The 18,831-nt window shown below is 45.4% G+C and overlaps 1 long non-coding RNA gene across 1 annotated transcript; it reads left to right on the top strand.

Moving 5' to 3' along the window:
• The first annotated feature begins 394 nt into the window (after window positions 1–394).
• Window positions 395–7,966, top strand: LOC141084225 (uncharacterized). The gene is made up of 3 exons (XR_012230957.1): window positions 395–1,038; window positions 2,332–2,374; window positions 3,208–7,966. It is a non-coding gene; the product is annotated as an uncharacterized lncRNA (long non-coding RNA).
• Window positions 7,967–18,831: the final 10,865 nt, after the last annotated feature.

Here is an 18,831-nt window from a genome sequence, read left to right as displayed (position 1 = left end):
AAATACCAGCAGATATATGGTACTGTATCAGAAGCGTACAGCTCTATACAGTCATACACAGACGCTCACAGGCTCAGTATGGATTACACAATAAAATAAAAAGTTGAAAAAGGGTACAGTATCACCAGATACAAGGTATATATAGTATAGTGTAAACTTTCTGAATTTCCATACATATTTCAGGATGCAGACACAAACGCTCTCAGGCCCAGTGTGGATTACACAAGAATATGAAAAGCTGTAAATGGGTAATGTAACACAAGCATACAGCTGTATACAGTGTTGGGGTAATCTTAATGTTATAATAATTGTAATAAAGTTCTTTCTTATGTATGCATGGGTGTATGTGTATATATATGTGTGTATATATATATACCCATGCGTGTATGTATGTATGAGTGTGTGTATATGTATATATATATGTATGTATATATGTATCTATGCACATGACTGCATATATGCCATTTATTTTTGCTTAAGACTTTGAAACTCTTTTCAGCTGATGTAATACATGGGTGTTACTTTTGGGTGTTACTTTTTGTGAACGTTAGCTGGCTTTCCTTGTCTTGCATGACTTCTCTGCTAACGTAGATAAGAAGGATTTCTAACAAGCTAAGCATATTCCATGTACTCTTTTTGCAAATGTAGTGTTTTCAACGCCTTTGGGTTTTGCTATTTAAACTCTTAAGAATATGTATTGAGTTAGACAGAGGACTCCTCACATCTTGTGTGGTCGTCATTCTCTCTCCATGCCGGCATGTCCAATAAAGAAGCATCTTACTTATTCACGTCTGGACGATTTCTAATTGGAAGACAAACTCCCATGACATTTTGGTGCGTTGGCCGGGAATCCAACACCTTTCCCTCACCTGTGAGTACTGTAAACCGTGCACGGGGGAGTCTGGGACTCCTTAAGTAAGTCCTCCACCTTGACATTAGGCGTCACCAGGGGCATTAATCAGTTATACCGGTTTGAGGGAAAGTGACGGATTTCGTATAGTCTAAGGATCTCTGGGAATCGTCTGTATCTGAATACAGGTAAGAACATTTAATAATTTTCATTATATTATGAATGTTATTTTAGGAATTGAATAGAGAACTGGTAGACTTTTCCAATTGGGGTTTGTGAGAGGCTCCTGTAAATTGGAAGTTTACACGCAATTGGAGCTCCATAGATTTGGGGTTTGTTTGATCTTTTAAGATATTCCGCTAAATAACAATAATCTCTATTTATTTTATTTTTTTTATTTTTTGAATGGGTACAAAGCCAGTGTGAGAAGGCTACTGTGGAATAAAAAACTCCGTGTGCACGTTAAATTGATCTAGATGGGAGAATCGAGGGAGATTCTCGTTAGATTAACCCCTTAATGACAGCCAATATATCTTTTTTCTGACCTGAGATATAAGAGAATATCATCCCCACACAGGTGACGATCCAGCAGCTGTCGGCTGTCTACTATAACTGACAACTTGCTGTATCCTGCTATACCACTTTGCATTAATTCCTGTAAATCACCTGAAGGGTTAATAAACTATCTGACAGAAGTTTTCAATATGTCAGTGGGTGCTGTTTTTAAAAAGGGCTACTAAAGGGTTAAGGAATCCGGTATAAGATGAATTTTTGCCGGTTTTCTGTTTTGTCTTCTGTACTTTGTTCAATGTTGTTTTCTGTTAAGTGTGCTGTTTTGTCTGTCTTTTAAAACTACATAGAACTAAAACGCCATAAATATATGTTTTATGTTACACATGAGACTCCTTGAATGTTATCTTGAGTGAATGTATGAGGATTGAAATAAAATCCTGACTGTATAAGGGAGTCCAGTAGGCGTGGTCAACAGTCATCTGTGGACTGGAGACAAATCATAGGTTATTATAGTGGTATAAATCACCTAGGTACATGTCACCTGATCCCCATAGAGAATATTCTATGTTGTTTTGTTATATGTTTTTCTTTTAATAACACAGGGTGACTGAACCCTCCTCATTTCACTGAGGAGAGTCTGCGCCTGTGGTGCTCTGAATACCTGATATTAAGAACGGGAACGTCTTTGTATATAAAGGGGCGGTGTCATTAGACTTTATCTCAGCACTTCAGGTCTAGGAGTACGAGGGAACTTTACTCTCTTGTCTTATGTCTCTGTGTACGTGTGTCTGTCCATTCTCTAACTGTAGAAGCTGTTGTATGTTGTGTGTTTGTACTGTTACACTGGTCAGAAGTCCCTGTGAGCATATTTATCTTGTTCAGATCAGTGACCACATTTATCATCGTGACCCCATTCCTTGGGGACCGTTCATGTTTATTACACTTTGTTGTCACACTCGTCCTTACAGGTCTTCATTGGACGGAGATGACAAGATATAGAGATACAAGCAGGTAAATATCTGGGACATAGTGTAATCAGTGAGGATTATTTAGATCCTGGATATTAGGAGCAGTAATTGAATTGTTGTTGGTTTTTTATCTTCTTGTTGACATATTAATTTCACTGATATTTGTCAAACTTCTTAAAAGTGGGTAGAAATCCATTGTGCTCCAGGGTTTATATTGTGTATAGTCCTCATCTTGTTGTTTGTCTTTTTGTGTTTAAGAATTTTATGTAACATCATTATGGGACTTTATCCCATAGATATATATTTTAAGACCTTGTCCTCATTGTAAGGCAGGATTGTTATTGACCATTTCATCTGATGGCTGGAAAGTTATTAATATTGTACCGAGAAGGTATCCCTGGAATGAGACTGGATTTGGTCCTTTCTCATCAGGTACCCAGAGATAACGGTCTTCAGATCAGATGTGCAATGTGTCCTTATTGGTAACTTATAGGCCTAACTCTTATATATTATAACAAATAGAGAGTGAAAATTGTATACCCCTGACATTGTCTTTTTAGTCTTGACAAACAAGGAGTAGGCACCACCCAGAGCACACAGTCCTGAGGTGGGAGATAAGCTGTTAACATGAGGATTGTTGTGGAATGTGTTTGTGGTTTGGAGATAAGAAGGGGCCACTAGGAGACCTTGAATGTGTCCTTTGACAGATGGGTCGTATTGGATGATAAACTTAGTTTAAAATTTGGTACAAGAAATGTGTAATGAGAGGAAATATTTAATTTGGCTAAAGTAGAAATACATTTATAAAAAACACTGTATTTCCAGAAGCAACCGTCCTTGTGGGAAGCCATGAGGTCACTTTTCTTGTTGATTCAGGAGCCACTAGAACCTTAGTCCATCCAGAAGAGATACCGACTATTGGACTGTCTGCTGCCTGCATAGTGGTAAAAGGAGCACCTGTGGAGACACCGGTCCCTCGGCACAGGTAAAAGTGCAATTACACAAATTATATTATCAGCTGTGTGGGAGGGATATGATGCAGCCCTGAGCCTGGGAATAATTCCTACTGCTGCCGGACTATAGGTGAAATCCATGGCTGAGACAATGGTGCTCCAGAGGTATGGGGAATCTAGATATTATTACAGTCTAGATCTAATAACTGCAGGACCATCCTTTATTACGGAGTCCTTCATCAAGGAAGCAATAGATAAAGGTATACACATGTAGATTTTCACACACCTGAAGAACTACACTGCTCCACGTACTACAGGTATTTCAGGGGTCCTGATGTAAAATATGAGAATTTCCATGCTCTAGATTGTTCTTTGCACACCATATACTGGAATTATAAAGGGAACTGTGTCGTCAGGTGTAAACTGTCAGAACAAATTAAATTGTTGTTTTTGCTTTTTAGAGATACTGAGCCACATGTTTCCCTTTCCAGATGTAAAGGTAGATCATGGAAATTCCTTGGTGATTTTGTTGAAGAGTGTAAGGAAAGTAACAATGGGAGGATTTGGGCGATGGCTCATTTTACAATACCAGACTGCAGGCATGTTCACAAGTACTAAAGTGGAACACCATTTCTAAACCCAGTGTCCACCTGCAGCGAGGCGGGGGAACGAGTGAGAAATGCTGATCCTTTCCTAGAATTAGAGGAAGAATTGACCACATACCCAGAATCTTTGTGGTCCTCATGACCTGCAGATGTGGGATCGATAAAAGGGGTGATTATACCCTGTGCCAGCTCACCTTGTAACACAACCTTGTTTCCAGTAGGGAGGGCGCCCCCATCTGTAAACGAGGCTGTGATTCCAAGAGCCCCCACAGTGCCAGACCCCCATACTCTGCTGAATGACTGGAGGCCGGAACATAAGGTCTTTACAGTGATGTCAGTAATGTCTTCTTCAGTATCCTGGTACATCCAGATAGCCAGGTTTGGTTTGTATTCACATATAAGGGGAGCAGGTATACATTCACCAGAATCCCACAAGGGTACTGTGAATCACCTACTATTGTTTACCAGGTAAAATCGGCTAACCTAGCTCAATGTGAGTCACCAGAAGGGAGCCAGATCCTCTTATATGTGGATAACATGCTATCGGCATTAAAAGAAAAAAAGAAAAAAAAAAAAAAATTGGTAACAAAAGGGGTTATTTCTTTATAGATGACCTATATGTATAAACTGCACAGTAACCTCCTCAGATATGTCACAGTATTGAGCCATGGCATAAGCTATGTCTCAACAAGGGGGATGGTAGAGGTCATATCTTACGTATTTATGATGTATGGCTTTACTAACTATTAAATTTTTTGTTTAATCTGCATTACTTGTGCAAAAATAATTCCTAAAGGAATCTGAGACCAGAGAGAGGACAATGTCCTCACCCTGAATACTTATTCCAACACATTTGTATGGATTTTATTGAACAAGTGTGAGGGAAAAAGTACGGCCTTGTTATTATGGATGCTTTCAGCAGGTGGATCGAAGCTGTCCACCCTGATGCATTAATGGTACCGAAGGCCCTTCTAAAGGAAATCATGCCCAGATTTGGGGTTCCAGAAAATATATAGTAAACTAAGTAATGTTATTATTACCTAAAACATTGTCAATTGAGTTGGGAAACCGCTGTGCCTGTCATCCTCAGTCAGCCGGACTGGTTGGGAGACACAGTGGGAGCTTGAAAAATAGGTTGACAAAGACCATGCAGGAAACAGGAAAAATTGGTTGTACTGTCTCCTATTGGTTGTACTAAATATGTATGTCACACGGACATCTGTAGTGCTGACAGGCTTTGAAATCATATACGGGAGATCTTTTCTGTTACCTCAGCTAAAATCCTCTAAAAGGATAGATGAGGAAGTTGATTGTACATTAGCAAAATATATGGCTAAGATATTAACTCACAAAGAAGTTTCTACTCGTAGTTTTGTTCCAGGAAAACCCACTAACAAAACCTGAGATCATGAAACCTGCAGACTGGGTCCTTGTGAAGGTGATAAAGAAGAGACACCAGCACCATCCTAAATGGGAAGGTCCTTACCAAGTCCTGTGGACTTCTCCTACTGCGGTCAAGATTCTTGGATCCATCTCTCATATTGTAAACTTGTCAGACAGGTAGGGACAGAGTAGGATCTGACTTGCTTGTCAAAGTCCAGCTACAAAGGGAGGTTTTCCACAAGGGAAAGCTTGTCTCAAACTGGTGAAGTCTCCCATTCATCCCCCTACCCGGACAAGACGGTCAGATCTAGGATGTGTACATCAGGGTTAGTCACATGTATATTCTTCGTGACCATAGTGATGGGAGAGTGGAGGGTAATAGACCCAGCAGGAGAGGAAAGTCCAGGGTGGTAGAATGGTTTCAGATTTAAGACTTTCAATCCTACTTTTGAAATTGGGCAGGAGGCCGCCATGTTAGTGGATTTCTGTCTGTTGTATAAATGATACAGAGACAGGGAACAAGCTGTGAAACTAGCAGTCTGATAAGTATGTTTGTGCTATGAGCTCTAATAGCAGAGGTGATGGATGTGTGTGACTGGAGTAAAGCAGCATGGACAATTGTAGCCCGAGACTATAGGTATAAGCCTTATGGCTACATAGATTTAAAGCCTGATTCTACATTAGGAAAAAGGAGATCCCCTTACACAAATAAGAACAATTGTAATCAGCTACTGAGAATTTTTAAAAAACCCTAAGATGAGGGATCAAAGGTTATAGGAGGTGATATGTCAGGATTAGAGCCAATATGATATTTCTACATAGAAGTTCAGAATAATAGCATACATAGACCCAAGGAAGGTATGCCAGAGAGAACCATAACAGAGTCTATAGGGTTCATAGTTAGATTGTCTAACCTAACTTATGAAGATAAACTAGCTTTAGGGAGAGAGGCTATGAGGAGAAGAATGAAAGGTTAGAATGGCTTAAATACATTGCAAAAAGGTTTAAAAAAAAATTATTAAGTTGTATAGTAAAACTTATGTCTCCTCAGAAAGGGAAGGAAAATGTAAAATGTTATCATTTTTATATCCTCCACTTGAGAAACCGGATGTCCCACCACAGGTGATTGCTAATCCTGGTAACTATACTTGTTTTAGTCTTCCAGGGCATGGGCACAACTTCGGAGAGCTCCAAGGCGATTCTTGTAGAGAATGGATCATTGTCTCCCACAGGGCCAAGTACTCAGCCATATGGTCAGACCAGACTACCCTGAGAGCGGATGTATGGTGGTTATGCGGTGATAAAAGCAAAAGAGCCAGACTACCACATGGTTCCCGAGGGGATTGTGCGGTGGTCCAGCCAATCATGTCGTTCCACCTGTTGTCAACAGGGATATGGCCAAAGGTACATAGTGGGAAGAGACAGAAGCGTTAAACTCCGCAAGGATCCTTCCATTCTAGTATCTACAGAGATGACATTGGAGTTCCCAGGGGAGTGACCAACGAGTACAAGGCTAGGAACCAGGTAGCAGCCGGGTGGGAATCCATAATTTGGTGGGTGATTATAAAAATGAATGTAGATTGGATAAACTGCTTATACTATAACCAGCAGAGATTTGTTAATTATACTCAAGATGCAGTTAAAGGGATAGCTGAGCAATTAGGACCATCTCCTCTCATGGCTTGGCAGAATAGGATGGCATTAGACAAGTTAGTAGCAGAAAAGGGAGGTGTATATAAAATGTTTGGAGGATTTTTGTTGCACCCTTTATCCCTGATACAGATCCTGATGGAAGTATCTCCAAAGCTCTTGATGGACTGACTGCCCTGTCTAATGAATTAGCAGAGAACTCTGGATATGATGACATATTCCTGGACTGAAGGATGGTTTGGGAAATGGTCCGGATTATTCATTTCTGCGTTGACATCTTACCATCGTGGCCGGAGTGCTGATTGTTTGTGGACGCTGCGCTATTCTATGCATTAGAGGACTTGTTCAAAGACTGATTGACTCTGCCATAACAAAAACCTATGTATCAAGGAATGGAGACCTTGGAATCCAACGAAAGAATGAAAATTTTGGGACTTAATGATAAATATACATATTACTCTCCCTCTAGATTATATGAAGATCTTATGTGAAATCTGACAAAAAGAAATCTGTCCCCAATGTGTACAGATAAATGATTTTATTACAAGATGAGGGAATGTTATAATAATTGTAATAAAGTTCTTTCTTATGTGTGCATGGGTGTATGTGTATATATATGTGTGTATATATATATACCCATGCGTGTATGTATGTATGAGTGTGTGTATATGTATATATATATGTATGTATATATGTATCTATGCACATGACTGCATATATGCCATTTATTTTTGCTTAAGACTTTGAAACTCTTTTCAGCTGATGTAATACATGGGTGTTACTTTTGGGTGTTACTTTTTGTGAACGTTAGCTGGCTTTCCTTGTCTTGCATGACTTCTCTGCTAACGTAGATAAGAAGGATTTCTAACAAGCTAAGCATATTCCATGTACTCTTTTTGCAAATGTAGTGTTTTCAACGCCTTTGGGTTTTGCTATTTAAACTCTTAAGAATATGTATTGAGTTAGACAGAGGACTCCTCACATCTTGTGTGGTCGTCATTCTCTCTCCATGCCGGCATGTTCAATAAAGAAGCATCTTACTTATTCAGGTCTGGACGATTTCTAATTGGAAGACAAACTCCCATGACACTTAAATCTCCAAATATATTTCCGGAGTAACAGACAGACGTTCAGAGGCTCATTGTCACGGTCACGTGTGTCTGGACGCAGCGAGTACCGCAAGGCGAACCCATGACACGCGTGACCCTGGATACACCACCTCCAGTAGGGTGAATTTAAATAATAAAGCGTGCAGCTGGATACACCGCCTCCAACTGGCGAATTTAGGTAATACACGTTATATATACAGTAGTCTGGAAACTCCGCCTCCAGTAAGGCGAATTTAAATAATAAAGGGGAAACCTGGGTAACAATAACAATGGTGGGCCCTGCGATAGGGAGTAGGGACGTGGAGACCTCCTGTACTCCCCTGAGCCAGTGTCCCTGCACTCCTAACGTTCCCTATGCCGATTCCGCACCGGGCGATGCACGCGTACCTCAAACTCTGACTCGCCCTGCACCTAAACCCTCACTAAGGAATTGGTCGGTGTGGAAACTAATCCCACTGCTGCACTAAACACACATAAGGGAAAATGACAATACATGGGGAACACCACTTAGCTTTGCTCTGTTGCGTACGCTTCTAGCAACAGAGCCCACCACCTGCGTGCATCTTCTCCAACCGGATCCATCACCATAACCGGATCCATCACCCTAGTGCAGCCTTGGAGCAGAGTCCACCACCAGTTGCAGCTGCCCAGTAAACAGAGTTCCAAAGATGAGTCCAGCTTCTGCCAAAAAGTCCAGCATGCTTGAGTCCAACTTTTCTGCCAATAAGTCCAGCATGCTTGAGTCCAGTTTTCAGCAGCCAAGTCCAAGTCCATAGTCGCCACTCCACCAAGCCATGCAAGCACTTCCTGCTGACACCATAAACTGCGACTCCACCACGTCATGCCAGCCCTTCTTGCAGACCACATCGTTGGACTCCACCAATCCAATACTTCCAAATTATTATGCACAGCAGAGTTTTCAACCTTTTTATTTTTATTTTGAACAAAAAAATGGTCAGTTGTGAAATTATAAGCATTATCAGCTTATTACAAAATGAAATCAAACAGTTTTCAAGTCAAAACTTTTTTCTAGGTGATGTTACATTTGCACATAGGACACCTTGTTCTAAAGAAGCTTCTGAACTCTCTCGTCCATTGAATTTGTCAGTTTTTGGATGGTTTGTGCTTCAATTGTTTTGCATGTGGACAGAATACCCTCCCAGAGCTGTTGCTTAGATGTGAACTGCCTCCCACCATCATAGACACTCCTTTTGATGATGCTCCAGAGGTTCTCAATGGGGTTGAGGTCAGGGGAAGATGGTGGCCACACCATAAGTTTGTCCTCTTTTATGCCCATAGCAGCCAGAGATGCAGATGTGTTACTTGCAGCATGAGACGGTGCATTATCATGCATGAAAATGATCTTGCTGCGGAAAGCACTGTTCTTCCTCTTGAACCATGGCAGGAAGTGCTGTTTTAGAAACTCCACACAGATTATGGAGTTCATCTTTACCCCTTCAGGGATCCTAAAGGGGCCGACAATCTCTCTCCCCATGATTCCAGCCCAAAACATTACTCCACCTCCTCCTTGTTGGCGCCTTAGCCGTGTTTTCACGGGGTGTCCATCAACCAGCCATCCTCCACTCCATCCATCTGGACCATCAAGTGTTGCACGGCACTCATTGGTGAACAAAACAGTTTGGAAGTCAGTCTTCATGTATCGTTTGGCCCACTGGAGACGTTTCTGCTTGTGTGCAGTGGATAGAGGTGGTCGACAGGATGGCTTACGCACAGCTGCAAATCTCTAAAGGACCCTGCATCTTGTTGTTCGGGGGACGTTGGAGGCACCAGCAGCTTCAAAAACTTGTCTGCTGCTATGACAAGGCATTTTTGCAGCTGCTCTTTTAACCTGACACAATTGCCTGTTGGAAAGAGTCCTCAATTTTTCCTTATCAGCACGCACACGTGTGTGCTGGGAATCAGCTACATACTTCTTGATTGTGCGATGATCACAATGAATTGTCTTGGCAATGTTGAGTGTAGTCATGCCTTGACCTAAATACTCCACAATTTGTTGCTTCTCAGCAGCCGACACATCCTTTTTCTTTCCCATTTTGGCAAAAAATGTAGGCTGCTTAATAACGTGGAACAGCCATCTTAAGTAGTCTTGCCTTTATTTGGACACACCTGCCAAACTAATTTGCACAGATATCTGCAATTGCTTTCAGTGATATAAAGAGCCCTGACACACATCACCATCAATGAGTTTAAATGACAAACAAAAAAATTCTAACCTTATCACTCCTAAACTCTTTTTGCATAATAATTTGGAACACAGTTTAGATATTACACGTATATATACAAAAGTCTGGAAACCCCGCCTCCAGTAAGGCGAATTTAAACAATAAAGGTAACCTGGGTAACATTAACAATGGAGGGCCCTGCGAAAGGGAAACGGGGAAGTGGTGACCTCCTGCACTCCTCTGAGCCAGTGTCCCTGCACTCCTAACGTTCCCTATGCCGGTTCAGCACCGGGCGACGCACAGGAACCTCAAAACCCAGACTCACCCTGCACCTAAACCCTCACTAGGGAATTGGTCGGTGCGGACACTAATCCCACCACTGCACTAAACACACATAAGGGAAAATGACAATACAGGGGGACACCACTTAGCTTTGCTCTGTTGCTTATGCTCCCCGCAAGAGAGCCCACCACCTGTGTGCATCTTCTCCTTCAACCGGATCCATCACCATAACCGGATCCATCACCATAGTGCAGCCTTGGAGCAGAGTCCACCACCAGTTGCAGCTGCCCAGCAAACAGAGTCCCAAAGATGTGTCCAGCTTCTGCCAAAAAGTCCAGCATGTTTGAGTCTAACTTTTCTGCCAATAAGTCCAGCATGCTTGAGTCCAGTTTTCAGCAGCCAAGTCCAGCATGCTGAGTGCAACTCTCACCATAGTCGCCACTCCACCAAGCCATGCAAGCACTTCCTGCTGATACCATAAACGGCGACTCCACCATGCCATGCCAGCCCTTCTTGCAGACCACATCGTTGGACTCCACCAATCCATGCCAGCACTCCCTGCAGACTCCATAGCTGCCACTCGTCCCCTCTGGCTGGGCTGCCCAGGATTCTTGTTCAGCCCATCTTTCACCCAGGCTTACTTGTGAGTTACTAACTATCACCAACCGTGATCATACACACCTGACATTCTTTTATAGAGCATCACACCTGTTTTATAATTACGTGCACATTAAACCAAAGAAACTAAAAGTGCACTACCGCTCACCACCACCGGGGCAGCTTAGAACAAATGACACCACAGTGCAATAATTCTAATGGCCATCGGGGGCAATCACACCACACTTTGGCACACAGCCAAAGGAAAAAAAGTTCAATTGTGCATTTAAACTGTCAGATCCAGCCTGGATCATGACAGGAGGAGTAGTTTGTAACCATTGTTAACAACTGCTGTCTCCTGTCACTTTTAATCGATGCAGTATTAGCAGTCGTGTGAGCAGTACTTGAGAAATCAGTCCACAACATGGTCATGAAACCCCTGTCTCCAACGCCACTTCGGCTGTGTGCACCACGAACACCTCTTCCATTGTGCCCACTCGTGGGAGATCCAACACCGCTGCTGTGTGCTGGGAAAGCCTCAAACAAACGGTTTACCAGAGTTGCTTATTTGTTAGCTAATATTATCTCTAGGTTCTCCTGTGGCATGATGTTGTGTAATTTGCCTTTGTAGCGTGGATCGAGGATGTTGGCCAGCCAGTAGTTGTAATCCTTCATCATCTTGGCAATGCGGGGGTCCCTTTTTAGGATCCGCAAGGCATAATCGCACATGTGGGCCAAAGTTCCAGGTGTCAATAATGCACTGCCACTGCTGGGTGGAGGAGCACTTTCTGGCAAATCCACATCCCTACAGTCACGCACAACCCTGTACCTGACCTTGGAACGCCAACATATTCTCTTGCCCCCTGAGAAGCATCCTCCTGCCCAAAATAATCATCCCCCTCATCCTCCTCCTCTTCCTCTTCTTCCTCCAACTCATCCAGGACAGTTCCCTGACCAGACAATGGCTGACTGTCAGCAAGGCTTCCCTCCTCCTTCTCCTCCTGTTCCTCCTCCGCTGCAGACGCCAGATCCTTAATGTGCGTCAAACTTTGCATGAGCAGACGCATAAGTGGGATGCTCATGCTTATGATGGTGTCATCTGCGCTTACCAGCCGTGTGCATTCCTCAAAACACTGAAGGACTTTACAGAGGTCTTTCAGCTTTGACCACTGCACACCTGACAATTCCATGTCTTCCCTCAAACTGCCTGCCCGTGTATCCTCCCACAAATGCATTACAGCCTGCCTCTGTTCGCACAGCCTCTCAACCACGTACAGGGTGGAGTTCCACCCTGTTGCAACGTCTATGGTTAGGCGGTGCTTGGGGAGGTGGAGCAATCGCTGCAGCTTCTGCATATGACTGGAGTGTACTGGCTAGCGACGGATGTGCGAGCACAGTCTTCGCACCTTATGGAGAAGGGATGTTAACTCCGGATAATTATTAAGGAAGCACTGCACCATCAGGTTCAAAGTGTGAGCCAGGCAAGTTATGTGTGTGAGTTTTGCAAGGACTATGGCTGCCACAAAATTATGGCCGTTATCACTGACTACCTTGCCTGCCTCAAGATGTAGACTGCCCAACCATGACTCAGTTTGTCGCTGCAAGTAGTCGGCCAGTACCTCCGTGGTGTGTCTGTTGTCGCCCAAAGACATCATCTTTAACACAGCCTGCTGACACTTACCACTAGCTGTTCGATAGTGGGACACCTCGTGTGCAATACTGCCAGCTGCGAATGGAGTGCTCGTGCGACTGCGCTCTGTGGACGAGCTTTCGCTTATGGAGGAGGAGGGTCAAAAGCGTACAGCCAACTGTTTCCTATACCGTGGGCTAGGCAGCACTGTTCCACCGCTGCTGTCCCCTGTCGAGCCTGCATCCACCACATTAACCCAGTGCGCAGTGATGGACACGTAACGGCCCTGGCCATGCCTACTGGACCATGCATCTGTTGTGAGGTGCACCTTTCCACTCACTGATTGCTTGAGTGCATGGACAATGCGGTCTATCACATGCAGGTGGAGGGCTGGGATGCCTTTTCGAGAAAAGATGTGCCGACTGGGTAGGTCATAGCGTGGGACTGCGTAGGCCATGAGCTCGCGGAAAGCTTCGCTTTCAACCAAATGGTAGGGCATCATCTCTAATGAGATTAGTTTGGCAATGTAGGCGTTCAAACACAGTGTACGTGGATGAGAGGATGAGTACTTTCTTGTCCTACTCAGAGTGTCTGGTAGGGTGAGCTGGACTGGAGAGCTGCATATGGGGGAAGTAGCTGTGGACCGGATGGAGTGAGAGGGGGTTGGTGATGGTATTGGTGGCGATGGCCTAGAGTCAGTGTTGTGTTGCAAAACCATTGTGATTCCCTGAGTGCTTTGGCCTTGCGATGACACCTCAACATTTAGTGCTGGTGGTGTGCTTAACGGTGGCGGTGGTCTTACAGAGGGGGAAGCGATGGAGCGTTGCTGGCTACCTTCAGTCGGAGCAGGTGCACATGTGCTACCTGAGGTTTTGTCGTCCGTCCATGCTTGCAAGTGCATGTTGATTAAATGTCTAAGCATGCAACTGGTATTCAAATTTCTGAGTTGTTTACCTTGGCTCGCACTTCTTACAGGTAACCTTTGCCTCATCAGTAGGATTTTGGACAAAGAAGTGCCACACTGCACTCTTCCTACTATGGTATACATTTTCTGGCCTTGCACGCTGTGCTAAGTTGACCGTCTGGCCAAGCTGTCCTGCAACTCTTTTAGTTTTTGGTCCACGTTTTTGGACAGCTACGGGCCTGCCAGATAACCGCTGCTGCGATGTCAATGCCAGCTGCGGATCCTTCTCCTTATCTGAACAATTGCCAGCTCCACCCTCCTCCCCCAATGGATGCCAATCCGGGTCAAGAACTGGGTTATCCATCACCTCCTCTTCAAAGTCATCTGCACCTTCCTCTTTACCTTCCTCTGTGTCACCGTGTAAGGTGGTATAGTATGAGGGAAGGGGCACCTGAGTTTCATCAGGGTCAGATTCTGGCTCAGTAGACTGCAAGGGCAATGTAGTGCTCTAGGTCAATGTACCAGCAGAATCATCTAGCAGTGGCTGTGCATCAGTGCACTCCATGTCAGATTCATATTGGACTGGGGAATTCAGGATTTGACTGGATAACCCAGGCATGGTATGTGAAAAGAGCTCCATAGAGTAATCTGAAGTGTGGGCTGTCGCATCCTTTACTTTTGGTGGGGGTGAGTGACACAAGGAACGGTGTTTTTCCTGACCAGAACCCTGCACTGACAATTCCATGTTTGCAGGTTTCGAACGTTCCGAAGAGGAGGCAATAGTGCTGGTGGCTGTTTCGGCAATGTACGCCAAAACCTCTTCCTGATGGTCCGGCTTTAAAAGCGTTTTCCTACTCCAAGAAAATGGAACCTTACAGGCTTTCTTGGGCCAGACGATGACGCAGGCTCAACACCTCCTGCCTAAGCTGCTATTGTGCTTTGCCAGAACCAGCCGATGCCCACCACCAGCAGTACCAGCCGCGCCCCCCTGCCCACGTCCGCAGCCTCTTCCACCATACTTCCTCATGTTTGGGAAAATGTACCAAAAATACCAGCAGAGAGATGGTACTGTATGACGAGCGTCCAGCTGTGTAAGGTGTATTAAAAAAATTAAATCTACGTATATATTTTGTTAGCCACAGACGCTCTCCCAGTATGTATTTGACCGTAATGCAACAAGCAGATATACGTGTCACGTGCCCCGTCCTGTGTGACACGGCCAGCAGGCCGGTAACTAATTCAACAGGACATGGCACGTGTAATTGCCCAGTGTGACACGGCCCGCAGGCCGGTAACTAATACAACAAGACACAGGGGATAGGGAAACATTTAAAATGGTGGGCCCTGCGATAGGGAACGGGGGATGTGGAGACCTCCTGCACTCCCCTGAGTTAGTGTCCCTAACACTCCTAACATTCCTTATACAGGCTCCTCACCTGTCGCCGATCAGGATACCTGTCACCCTAGCACACCCTACACCTATTCCTTACTAGGGAGCTGGGTGGTGCAGGCACTGGCCCTACCGCTGTACTAACACCAACATGAGTAAAAGTGACAAACAGGGAAACACTTAGCTTTGCTCTGATGCACTTGCTCCTGGCAACAGAGTCCAACACCTGAGTGCATCTTCCTCCCACCGTGTCCAACACCTGGGTGCAGCTTTACAGCAACAGCGTCCAGCACCCGAGTGCCGCCTTGGAGCAACCGAGTCCCACACCTGAGTGCTGTTGTCCAGCAACAGTGTCCAGCAGCCAAGTGCCGCCTTGGAGAAACAGAGTCCATCACCTGAGTGCAGCTGTCCAGCAACAGTGTCCAGCATCTGAGTGCAACTGTCCAGCAACGGAGTACAGCACCTGAGTGCAGCTTCCAGCAACAGAGTCCAGTAACTGAGTGCAGCTCTACACCATAGCTGCCACTCCACCAAGCTTTGCAAGAATTCTTCACTGACACCATAGCTGCCACTCCACCATGCTTTACACGAACTCCTCGCTGACACCATAGCTGCCACTCCAGGACTCTGACTGAGCTGCCCTGGACTCTCCTCAGCTCCTTCCTTCACCCAGGATGGTTGGAAAAGCCCAACAATATCACCAACGTGAGTCAGAACAACTGACACACCTTTATTGAGTAAACACACCTGTTAGTGATTCCCGTGCAATTACACTAACCACCACCGGGGGCAAAACCTATCTCTAAAAACACCTGTGCAATGACCATACTGGCCACCGGGGCAAAACTGTCTCTAAGCACACCAGTGCAATGACCATACTGGCCACCGGGGGCAAAACTATCTCTAAGCACAAAGCTAGAGAGAGAAAAAAAAAGGTTACCAGTGCTCTTATCTGACATGATCCAGCATGGAGCATGACAGTACCATCCCCTTAATGAGGGGCCTCTGGACCCTCAAAACCGCTCCCCATCAGGGAACCACCTACAGCAGGGACGCCCAGACCCAGAGTTCACCCCAGCAACTGCCTGCACGTCAGGTTGATGACAAACAAACCCGCTGGTATTGGCAACGTTTGTTCTGGAGGCACCACACATCTCCAAAGCACCGTCCTGGGGAACGAGTTATATATGTGTATGTTTGATAAGAGCTGGTAAAACTCCACAACACACTTCCAACTAGATGTTTTTTGGTGGGACCCATACACACTCGTTCACACACAGTTCCAGACCTGAACGTTTATTGCCACACATTCGTTTGTCAACATTCGGTGAACTCTCTCTGGGATTGACAACAGAGGCATCCCCCTGTGTCACCACACTCACACCCCCGCACTCCACAAAGGGGTACACCAGCCCCCAACCCTTTCCACCACGAGGCCTGCGCCTCCAGGGTTGGCTAATGGCGAGGGTAGAGACTTGCCCCTACTTCCCCGCAGCACACCTGCTGCTCACACTGGAGAGGGAGGGGCTTGGAATATGGAGGAAAAATACACTCCCTGGTCACCTTCCTCCACACGACCAGGAGGGGGCGGCTTCTTCGGTGGTATGGAAGATTTGGCGTGAGCCCCGCGGACCATATCACCAGTCTGCTCACTACAGGGATGCACCCCTTCACCTCGGGGAACCCCAGACAGCACCATGGGGACACCAACTTAACCCACCTGCCTGGGTACGTCCAACTCTATGAGCAAGCCCCTCTCCGCAGCAGAGACTCTAGAGGGCTTCTTTGCCAGAGCCGCATTTTGATTTTCTGGTTGAGCCAGAGGGAAGGCCCCAGACCCCGGTTACTGCTGCTAGAACTGCTTTAACACACCTTGCAGCTCCTCACTCACCCTAGTGAGGCCCAGCAGCAATTGCTCACATGTCTGAACATGGCCAAAGGCTCACCAGAGAAAATGTATGGTTGGTGATAATGTCACGTGCCCCGTCCTGTGTGACACGGCCAGCAGGCCGGTAACTAATACAACAGGACATGGCACGTGTAATTGTCCAGTGTGACACGGCCCGCAGGCCGGTAACTAATACAACAAGACACAGGGGATAGGGAAACATTTACAACGGTGGCACTGCGATAGGGAACGGGGGAGTGGAAACCTTCTGCACTCCCCTGAGTCAGTGTCCCTAACACTCCTAACGTTCCCTATACAGGCTCCTCACCTGTCGCCGATCAGGATACCTGTCACCCTAGCACACCCTACACCTATTCCTTACTAGGGAGCTGGGTGGTGCAGGCACTGGCCCCACCGCTGTACTAACACCAACATGAAGAAAAGTGACAAACAGGGAAACACTTAGCTTTGCTCTGATGCCCTTGCTCCTGGCAACAGAGTCCAACACCTGAGTGCATCTTCCTCCCACCGTGTCCAACACCTGGGTGCAGCTTTACAGCAACAGCGTCCAGCACCCGAGTTCCGCCTTGGAGCAACCAAGTCCCGCACCTGAGTGCAGCTGTCCAGCAACAGTGTCCAGCAGCCAAGTGCCGCCTTGGAGAAACAGAGTCCAGCACCTGAGTGCAGCTGTCCAGCAACATTGTCCAGCATCTGAGTGCAACTGTCCAGCAACGGAGTACAGCACCTGAGTGCAGCTTCCAGCAACAGAGTCCAGTAACTGAGTGCAGCTCTACACTATAGCTGCCACTCCACCAAGCTTTGCAAGAATTCTTGACACTATAGCTGCCACTCCACCATGCTTTACACGAACTCCTCGCTGACACCATAGCTGCCACTCCAGGACTCTGACTGAGCTGCCCTGGACTCTCCTCAGCTCCTTCCTTCACCCAGGATGGTTGGAAAAGCCCAACAATATCACCAACGTGAGTCAGAACAACTGACACACCTTTATTGAGTAAACACACCTGTTAGTGATTCCCGTGCAATTACACTAACCACCACCAGGGGCAAAACCTATCTCTAAAAACACCAGTGCAATGACTATACTGGCCACCGGGGCAAAACTATCTCTAAGCACACCAGTGCAATGACCATACTGGCCACCGGGGGCAAAACTATCTCTAAGCACAAAGCTAGAGAGAGGAAAAAAAAAGGTTACCAGTGCTCTTATCTGACATGATCCAGCATGGATCATGACAATATGGTACTGTATCAGAAGTGTACAGCTGTATACGGTTTTTGTGTAACTAACAATCTCCGTATATGTATTTACGGAGTGTCACACACACGCTGACTCTGTATAGATGTGACTGTAATGCAAACAGCAGATATACAATACTGTTTGAGAATCGGACAGCTCAATATGGTGTATGGAGAAATGGAAATGTCCGTATATGTATTTACGGAGTGTCACACACACACGCTGATTCTGTATAGATGTGACCGTAATGCGAGCAGCAGACATACAATACTGTTTGAGAATTGGACAGCTCTATACGGTGTCTGTATGGAAAATTGTAAATCTCCGTCTATTTTTATACGGAGTGACACACACTTTCTCTGTATAGGTTTGACCGTAATCAAACAACAGATATGCAAAACTGTTTGAAGAGCGGACAGCTCTATACGATGTAGGTCTGGAAAAATGGAAAATCTCCTCAGTTTGTTTTTCCAGAGTCACACACAGATAGCTTGTATTTGTCCGTGATACCAGCCGGTACACGGTAGTGTGTGAGGAGCGTACACCGCTATATGGTGTCTGTATGGAAAATTTTAAATTTCCGTCTATTTTTATACTGAGTGACACACACTGTCTCTGTATAGTTTTGACCGTTATCAAACAGCAGATATACGAAACTGTTTGAA

The sequence above is a fragment of the Dendrobates tinctorius genome, unplaced genomic scaffold, assembly GCF_039654945.1.
Source record: "Dendrobates tinctorius isolate UK_male_01 unplaced genomic scaffold, ASM3965494v1 ptg000022l, whole genome shotgun sequence".
Taxonomy (NCBI): Eukaryota; Metazoa; Chordata; class Amphibia; order Anura; family Dendrobatidae; genus Dendrobates; species Dendrobates tinctorius.
This window is presented reverse-complemented; position numbering and strand designations above follow the sequence as displayed.